This window comes from Dasypus novemcinctus, chromosome 16, assembly GCF_030445035.2.
Source record: "Dasypus novemcinctus isolate mDasNov1 chromosome 16, mDasNov1.1.hap2, whole genome shotgun sequence".
Lineage (NCBI taxonomy): Eukaryota > Metazoa > Chordata > Mammalia > Cingulata > Dasypodidae > Dasypus > Dasypus novemcinctus.
This window is the reverse complement of record NC_080688.1, coordinates 31,945,670-31,954,371: the sequence shown is the minus strand read 5'-3', so window position 1 is coordinate 31,954,371 and position 8,702 is coordinate 31,945,670. Positions and strand designations below refer to the sequence as shown.

General features: G+C 42.4%; 1 non-coding gene across 1 annotated transcript; it reads left to right on the top strand.

The window, feature by feature from the left end:
• Nucleotides 1–4,705: 4,705 nt before the first annotated feature.
• Nucleotides 4,706–4,812, top strand: LOC111759407 (U6 spliceosomal RNA). The gene has a single exon (XR_002793395.1). It is a non-coding gene; the product is annotated as a U6 spliceosomal RNA (small nuclear RNA).
• The last annotated feature ends 3,890 nt before the right edge of the window (nucleotides 4,813–8,702 follow it).

Below are 8,702 nucleotides of genomic sequence, written 5' to 3'. Positions count from 1 at the left end.
TTTTGTTTGTTTGCTTGTTGTTTGTTTTTGGTGGTTTTTTTTTTAGGAGGCACCAGGGACTAAACCCGGGACCTCCCATGTGGGAAGCAGGTGCTCAACCGCTTGATCCACATCTACTTCCTAGAAACATATTAACTATAAATAAGTTGCTTAGAAAACTAAGGAATGGGAAAACATTGGACAATTATTAACTCCAGGAAAATACGAGGTAAAGCAATAGAGGAAAAACAATCAGCTATTCAGCAGTGAACAGCATTTACAGAGTCATAATAAAATAATCAGTGAAGGGAAGCGGACTTGGCCCAGTGGTTAGGGCGTCCGTCTACCACGTGGGAGGCCCACGTTTCAGACCCCAGGCCTCCTTGACCCGTGTGGAGCTGGCCCATGCGCAGTGCTGATGCGCGCAGGGAGTGCCGTGGCACACAGGGGTGTCCCCGCGTAGGGGAGCCCCACGGGCAAGGAGTGCGCCCTGTAAGGAGAGCCGCCCAGTGTGAAAGAAAGAGCATCCTGCCCAAGAGTGGCACCACACACACGGAGAGCCGACACAACAAGATGATGCAACAAAAAGAAACACAGATTCCCTTGCTGCCGACAACAACAGAAGCGGACAAAGAAGAACACGCAGCAAATAGACACAGAGAACAGACAACTGGGGCGGGAGTGGGTAAGGGGAGAGAAAGAAATAAAATAAATAAATCTTTAAAAAAACAATAATAATCACTGAAGACAGATGTAATCAAAATTATGATATATCTGTAGCAGGAGTATAGGGGGTGATCAGGTAATAGGTATATATGATGCAGGCAGCGCTGGAAGCAGTGACATCTTCCAATGTGGAAAGTCCATAGATAATACTGAAAATGGTAAAATCACAAAACAGCAGTGGAAACATGTTGAGATGTGAAGATAATGACTAAAATTTGCAGCTAGAAGTGTGAGAGTGTTTACTTTTAGAGAGCTGAGAAGGGAGGGCAGTGCAGGGGACTGCTCTTTTCTACAATAAACCTTTCAGAAGCATTTGATTCTTTAAAATTGTATGCAGGTAAATGGATGTGGCTCAACCAATTGGGCTCCCGTCTACTATCTAGGAGGTCCAGGGTTCGAGGTCCAGGGCCTTCTGGTAAGGGCAAGCTGGCTCATGAGGAGTGCCAGTCCACACGGAAATATAACCCTGCACAGGAGTGCCACCCCACGTGGGAATGCTGCCCCATGCAATAGAGTTGGCCGACGCAGAGAGCTGGTGCAGCAAGATGATGCAACAAGAGACAAAGAGGAGAGAAAATAAGAAGACAAAGCAGAACAGTGAGATGAAGTGGCACAAGAGAGTAATCACCTCTCTCCCATTCTGGAAGTTCCCAGGATCAGTTCCTGGAGCTGCCTAATGAGAATACAAGCAGACACAGAAGAACAGACAGCAAATGGATACAGAGAGCAGACAATGGGGGGGGAACAGGGGATGGGGAGAAATAAATAATAAATCTTTTTTTAAAAACCCAAAACTATACTCAGGGGAGCAGGTGCAGTTCAGGCGGCTGAGCACCTGCTTCCCACATGGGAGGTCCCAGGTTCAGTCCCCAGTGTCTCCTAAAAACAAAAACAAACAATAAACAAACAAAAACACAGCTCAGAGGGGAGCCAGTGTGGCTCAGTAGCTGAGTGCTGGCTCCCTGCATACGAGGTCCCGGGTCAGTCCCTGGCCCAGGTACCTCAAAAAAAAAATCCAAAAAACAAAAAAAACTATATACAGCCTCACCCTGATCAAGACGGCAGAGTGAGACACTTCCAGGCTCTGTACCCCCACAGAAGCTTTGAACAAAATTGCTGGCAGAAACTATTTTCTCAAAGCTCTAGACAATAGTTAAAGGACTGCAGTGATGGGGCTAGCATCAAGTCAAGGAAAGGTTACTTAAGAGCAGTAGGATTTCTTGGCACCCTGTTGGCCACTCCCCAGCCATCTTCAACCCAGTACAGAGCTGGCCTATGTTCCCAGGATGTACCCTGGGTCCCAGTACCGCAGGGAGAAGAGTAACCCTCATGCACACACTGGGAGCACATGTGCACGAGGCCCAGTCATGCACGAATGACTGGCCCAGGATGTCAGGTGGTGGCCTGGGAGACGAGCCATCTCAGAACTTGCCCTGCCTGTGGAAGGTGGCTCACAGCACTCTCCTGTGGAGGGCTGTGCAAGAAAAGTCAAGGCCAGGCTTCCTGGGACAAGGGATTCCTGGCTTACAGTGCAGTTCCTGGGACAGTGAGACAAGTGTTTCCTAGGGAAGAGGGGACATTTATCAGTGTAAATGGGGGGATTCCTAGGGCTACACGCACATGCCCAGCAAGATGCCTGTGCAGAAAGGGTGAGGAAGGCCCCTAAACTTTGGCCTTGAACTATTCTCTAAACTCTTTTTATACATAGCCCTGAAATACAGCACTTGCCAGGTCAATCTGCAAAGCCTGGGGAAGATGTTTTCTTTCTTTCACTGTCCTCCTCCTCCTCTTTCTTTTCATTAGCTCCTGACATTCAAGGAAAGCGCTGTCCTAACACCAGCTGAATAAAAGCTTAAGGAACCTCAGAATTTAAATTCCATCGTAACACACTGAAATGTCAAAATGTCCAGATTACAAAAACACAAATAGGAAGCAATGGCCCAAGCAAAGGAGAAGAGTAAAGTATTAGAAACTGTTAATGAGGAGGACAAGATCTGAGACATACTAGACAAAGACTTCTTAAGAAATGGTATTAAAAGTGCTCAGAGAGCTGAAGGAAAACATGGACAAAGAACTAGAGGAATTCAGGAAAGCAATGGATGCATGCAAAGAGAATATCAGCAGACAGATGAAAATTATGAAATGGAACTCTGTTTAGAGCTGAAGACCATAGTAAAAGAAATAAAAAATTCCCTAGAGGTTCAACAGCAGATTAGAACTGGCAGAAGAAATAATCTGTGAACTCGAAGATAAGACTATTGGAATCATTCAATCTGGAAGTAGAAAGAATAACAAATGAAGAAAAATTAACAGAGTCTGAAGAACCTGTGGGGCATCATGAAGTGTACCAATATACACATTGTGGGACTCAGAATAAAAAGAAAGAAAGGAAAGTATAGAGAGAAAAAGCAGAGAAATAATGATCGAAACTTCCCACACATCTAAGATGCTTAAAGTACTCAAAAAGGATAAACCCAAAGAGGCCCATACCTCAGTCTATTAAAATCGAACTGTTGAATGCCAAAGATAAAGAGAATTCTGAAAGACACGAGAGAGAAGCAACTGTCACATACAAGCAAAACTTAAAAGGACCAAACACCAATTTCTCGTAAGAAACACAGAGGCAAATAGGCGGTGGGATGACATATTTAAAGTGCTGAAAGCAAAAAATTACCAACAAAGAAATCTATATCTGGTGAAACTGCCATGGAATTTTTTTTTTTTTTTAATGAGGGGGGAGATTAAGTCAGCTCCAGATAAACAAAAGCTAAAATAGTTTGTCACCATGAGACTGGCCCTACAAGAGCTGCCAGAGAGAGTTCTGCAGGTTGAAAGGAAAGAACACTGGACAATAGATCAAAGCCACATGAAGAAATGAAGATCTCTGGTGAGGGCACTGACATGAGGAAATATAAATGCCAGTCCGTTTTTCTGGTTTATAACTCCATTTATTTACTGCTGACAAGATCTAAAAGGCAAATGCATAAATGTGATGATAAATCAGTGGTCTTGGACTTGTATGAGATGAACATGCAACTTAATACAAGAACTACATAAAGGTGGGGGACTGAGTGACATAGGAACATAGCTTGAGTATACTACTGAAGTTAAGTTGGTACCAAAGCAAACAAGATTGTTATGAAGTTAGGATGTTACATTTATTCTACAGAGAAAATCTTGGAGAATATGCAAGCTCATTGAGACAGAAAATTAGAGTGCAAGTTGCCAAGGGCAGGAGACAGGAGGAATGGGGAGTTAATGCAGAATGCGGTTCAGTCTGGGGAGATGGGACAGTTTTACTATGGAGGGTGTGAAGGTTCCACAATATAACGAATGTGATTAATCCCACTGCATGCTTGGAGTGGTTGAGATGGCAAAGTTTATGTTGTATATACGTCTCTATAATTAAAAAAAAGAAAGAGCGACTAAAGAGACAATGATGATTAAATGGAAAACATGATCCTGGAGAGTATCGGGCAAGGAAGGAAAAATGGTTCAAACAGGCATAACTGGTACACATGAAAAAACTGGAATATAGACTGTAAACTTTATATCAATGTTAAATATCTTGAACTTGATAACTGCACTTAAGGTGGTTACATTAAGTGACTGTCCTTATTCTTAGGACCTATACATGGCAGTAATAAGTGTTCAAGGAGCATGAGATATACAACTTACAGTCAAGTATTCAGAAAATGAACTGACAGAACAAGAATGATATGTAAATGTGGCAAAATATTAAAACTGGTATATCTGGGGGAGAGGGAATAGGAGCATGTTGGAATTCTCTGTATGGGGTTGTATTATTTTTGTAACTGTCCTGTGCATTTGTAAGTATTTCAAAATGAAAAGTCCAAAAATTATATGGATAATAAAAAATAGACTAAACAACAACAACAAAATCTTTGCAGAGTAAGAAAAATAAAAGATGCATTGTAATGAGGTGATCACCAGAATGGGAAGCCTGTATCCAAGTCTTTGAACCTCTAAGTTCACCTCTGTGCTCGCTTCGGCAGCACATATACTAAAATTGGAACAATACAGAGAAGATTAGCATGGCCCCTGTGCAAGGATGACATGCAAAATTGTGAAGCGTTCCATATTTTTACGTGGGAACCTCTTATATTTTTAAATGTAACATTTTTGTGATCTATGTACCTTCAAAAAAATACAATGAAAAAAAAAAGAAAAAACAAGTTAACCTCTCTGAGACTCAGTTTTCTCATCTATAAAACATCAATTATAGTACCAACTCTAACTTCCTGGTTGATTGCAAGGTATAAATAATGCAAAGTGAATGTAATGGTTTTGTAAATTCAAAGCAACAAAGATATGTAAGGAATTGCACTTGAGTGCGTGGAAGCAAAATGCAGTCTTATAATACTAGCTTAAATGGGAAACGGACTCGGACCAGTGGTTAGGGCGTTGGTCTACCACATGGGAGGTCCGTTGTTCAACCCCGGGGCCTCCTTAACCCGTGTGCAAACCCCAGGGCCTCCTTGACCTGTGTGCAGCTGGCCCATGCGCAGTGCTGATGCACGCAAGGAGTGCCCTGCCACTCAGGGGTGTTCCCCGCGTAGGGGGAGCCCCACGCGCAAAGGAGTGCGCCCCATAAGGAGAGCCGCCCAGCACGAAAGAAAGTGCAGCCTGCCCAAGAATGGGGCCGCACACGCGGAGAGCTGACAAAGCAAGATGACTCAACAAAAAAAGACACAGATTCCAATGCCGCTGACAACAACAGAAGTGGACAAAGAAACAATAAGCAGCAAATAGACACAGAGAACAAACAACTGGGGTGGGGGAGAGGAAGGGAGAGAAATAAATAAATAAATAATCTTTAAAAAAAATACTAGCTTAATACACTTAAACAGATGGTTCTGTGATCCTTGTTTATAGCTCTCAGAAAAATTGAACTGAAAAATCACTGCTAAAGACAATGTCGTGGCTAAACTATGGAAAAGGAAGTGTTGTCACCTTCCATGGGGCATGAAGGCTGCTCTTTATGAGAGTTCCAAGTCAAACCACAGTGTTTCCTGGGGTGTGCTGTATCACAAAATGCTTCCTGAGGTTGTTTCTGTGCCATCTTCCCTGAAAATCACACAAAGGTGGCCAGCTCTGTAGCACAGCTAATTACATTCTACAAATTTCAATTTCCTGGCTTTGATAATATCCCATGGTTATATAAGATCTTATCATTGGGTAAAGCTGGGTAAAGGGTGACACTGGAATTCCTTGGTCTATTTTTGCAACTTCTTTTGAGTCTGAAATGAATGTCAAACAAAAAGTGATCGAATAAAAGTATCCAGACTCCATCAATGTCCTCATTTCAAAGGAACCTAAAGGGCTCTGAGCCTACAAGAACAGTGGATTGTGCGACAGCCCGTAAGAGCTGCATCAACACTTAATGTGCTCTCTGTTCTTGTCAAGAATGACTCTTCACCAGTTCAGCTTTTCTGAATCATTTGCCCCATACCTCCCCTCAAATCACTATTTCATTTATGCCATTTAGAGAAATTACCAGGTAGGCTTACCATTCTTGAAGGAGGCAAAGAATATAAGCATTTTGCTTGCAAAGTAGGAAATCAGAAACCCTGGGAAACCTTAAAATCCCAACTTGGGTTTCTGTAAGGGATGCAAGCTTCCTTGCACCCCTGGTGCTGTGGGCGGGGGGGGGGGGGGGGGGGGGGGGGGGGGGGGGGGGGGGGGGGGGGGGGGGGATTTCCTGCCTGCTAAATCACTAATGCAAGATGCATTAGCCCTTAGCTTTAAAAAGTCCCAGAATTTTTGGCACCAAAGAGTTAGGAATAATCCTCTCTACTCCCCTTGGCGATTGGAGGCCTTTCAAAATATTTCATAGCCACTACCCCTCCCGCCCTTTGATCTTGTCAGGAAGCAGTGAGATGTCAGGCTGTTTAAACGCTCAATGAGCTGCAGTGCTTCTCCAACTTTTGTGTATGCAGGAATCCCCTGTCACCACACAGTCTCAGGCCACACTCCCTGGAATTCTGACTCCCCACGTCTGAGGTGGGGTCAGGCTATTTCTACTCTTTCCAATGACTCCAGGTGATCTGACGCAGGTCATCTGTACACCAGACTGAGAGGGTACTGGCTTTCCTAAGATAAAGCAATTGGCTTATGATACACAAGATTTAATGAAAAGATAGGAAAATCCACAATGAATCAGTAGAAATGAAAATGTGATGATGGTTTTTCACCTCAGTTTTACCTTTAATTTTCCTTTTAGTAATCAAACACTTAAGAATGAAACGAGCATTGTCCAGTTCTTTTCACTATTTCAATATATCGAATGGGAACAAAATGAAGCAGAATTCCTTAGTGCTGTTTTTTTCCCCCAGTGTAAGTACTTGCCACTTAAAACTGACTTTTTAAATTATTTTTAAATAAACTTTTTATTTTGAAGTTTACAGGGTGGTTGCAAACAAAACAAAAAACCCATACAGAGAACAGCACCCACATACTCAGATCCACTAACTTTAAGCATCTTATCACATTTGCCATATCATTCTATCTGTCTGTCCATCTATTCATCAATCTCTTTTCTAAAATTTGAGAATAAGTTGTAAACATAATGCCCCTTGGACTGACTTATCTTTAAAGTATAAACAAGTACAAGATAGAAATGAGTTAACGTACAGACTAGCTTTTACCGATTCTGTTTATTCAGGAAAGTTTGGGGAACAAATTGAATTTTAAAGCTGGGGCAATATGGTCTTTAAACAGGCTTTTTTTTTTAAACAACTCCAACCCAGTTCATATTTCCCCTTCCTGAACAGCATTCCTCTCAGCATCTCATTTACCTTCAAACTTGGCCACTGATCAGTTTTTCAAGGACTAGTCTTTTGTCCTCAGCAGGACCGTGAGTTCTGGGCAGAGCAAAATCTTACTGCCTTCCCACAGAGCTTTGCATATAGTAACTATTCAATAAATATTTGTTTTATGAATTCATGAATAAATAAATTTAGATGAGGGGTCAGTCAAACCACCTTCACTAGACAAATTAGCTCTGGAGGGGAAAGGAGTGTATATTAGAAAGAGCATTCATTACCTTTCGGGTCAGAAGCATCAAACATCTATGGTCTACAACCTGTCCAACCAACACTATCCAACAGAAATGTGGCGCAAGGCGCAAATGCAAGCTGTTGTGTGTCATTTAAAACATTTTAGTAGTTGTATTTTTAAAAGGTAAAAATAAACCGGTGCAATTAATTTTAATCCAGTATCCATGTGGAATCTAAGCCTCCTCTTGACATAGATGTGCAATGGACACAACCAATCCAAGGTCCACAGAGAAAATGTGGCATTGGTGTGGGAAAAGTGGCCATGGTGGCTGCTGGGTGTGGGGGATGGGAGGAAGAGATGAGATGTGGAGGCGTTTTCGGGACTTGGAGTTGTCCTGGGTGGTGCTTCAGGGACAATTACCGGACATTGTAGATCCTCCCAGGGCCCACTGGATGGAATGTGGGAGAGTATGGGCTATGGTGTGGACTATTGACCATGAGGTGCAGCAATGCCCAGAGATATACTTACCAAATGCAATGGATGTGTCATGATGATGGGAGAGAGTGTTGCTGTGGGGGGAGTGGTGGGGTGGGGGCGGTGGGGTTGAATGGGACCTCACATTTTTTTAATGTAATATTTTTTTAAAATGAATAAAAAAATTTTAAAACAAACAAACAAAAAAATATATATATATTTTCCTGAACCCAGTGTAGTCAAGATGTTATTTCCCCCAAGCAATAAATATAAAAAATTACTGAGATTTTTTTTTACATTTTTTTCATACTAAGACTTTGAATCCAGTGTGGATTTTATACTTACAACTCCTCTGCATTTGGACGAGCCACATTTCAAGGGCTCAGTAGTCCCATGTGGCTGATGCTGTGGTGACGGAGAGCATAGCCTCAGAAATGTGTGGGTATAACAAGGCTGGAGTCCCTTATTTGTAAAACTCAAATAAAACCTACCTGCTAGGGTCT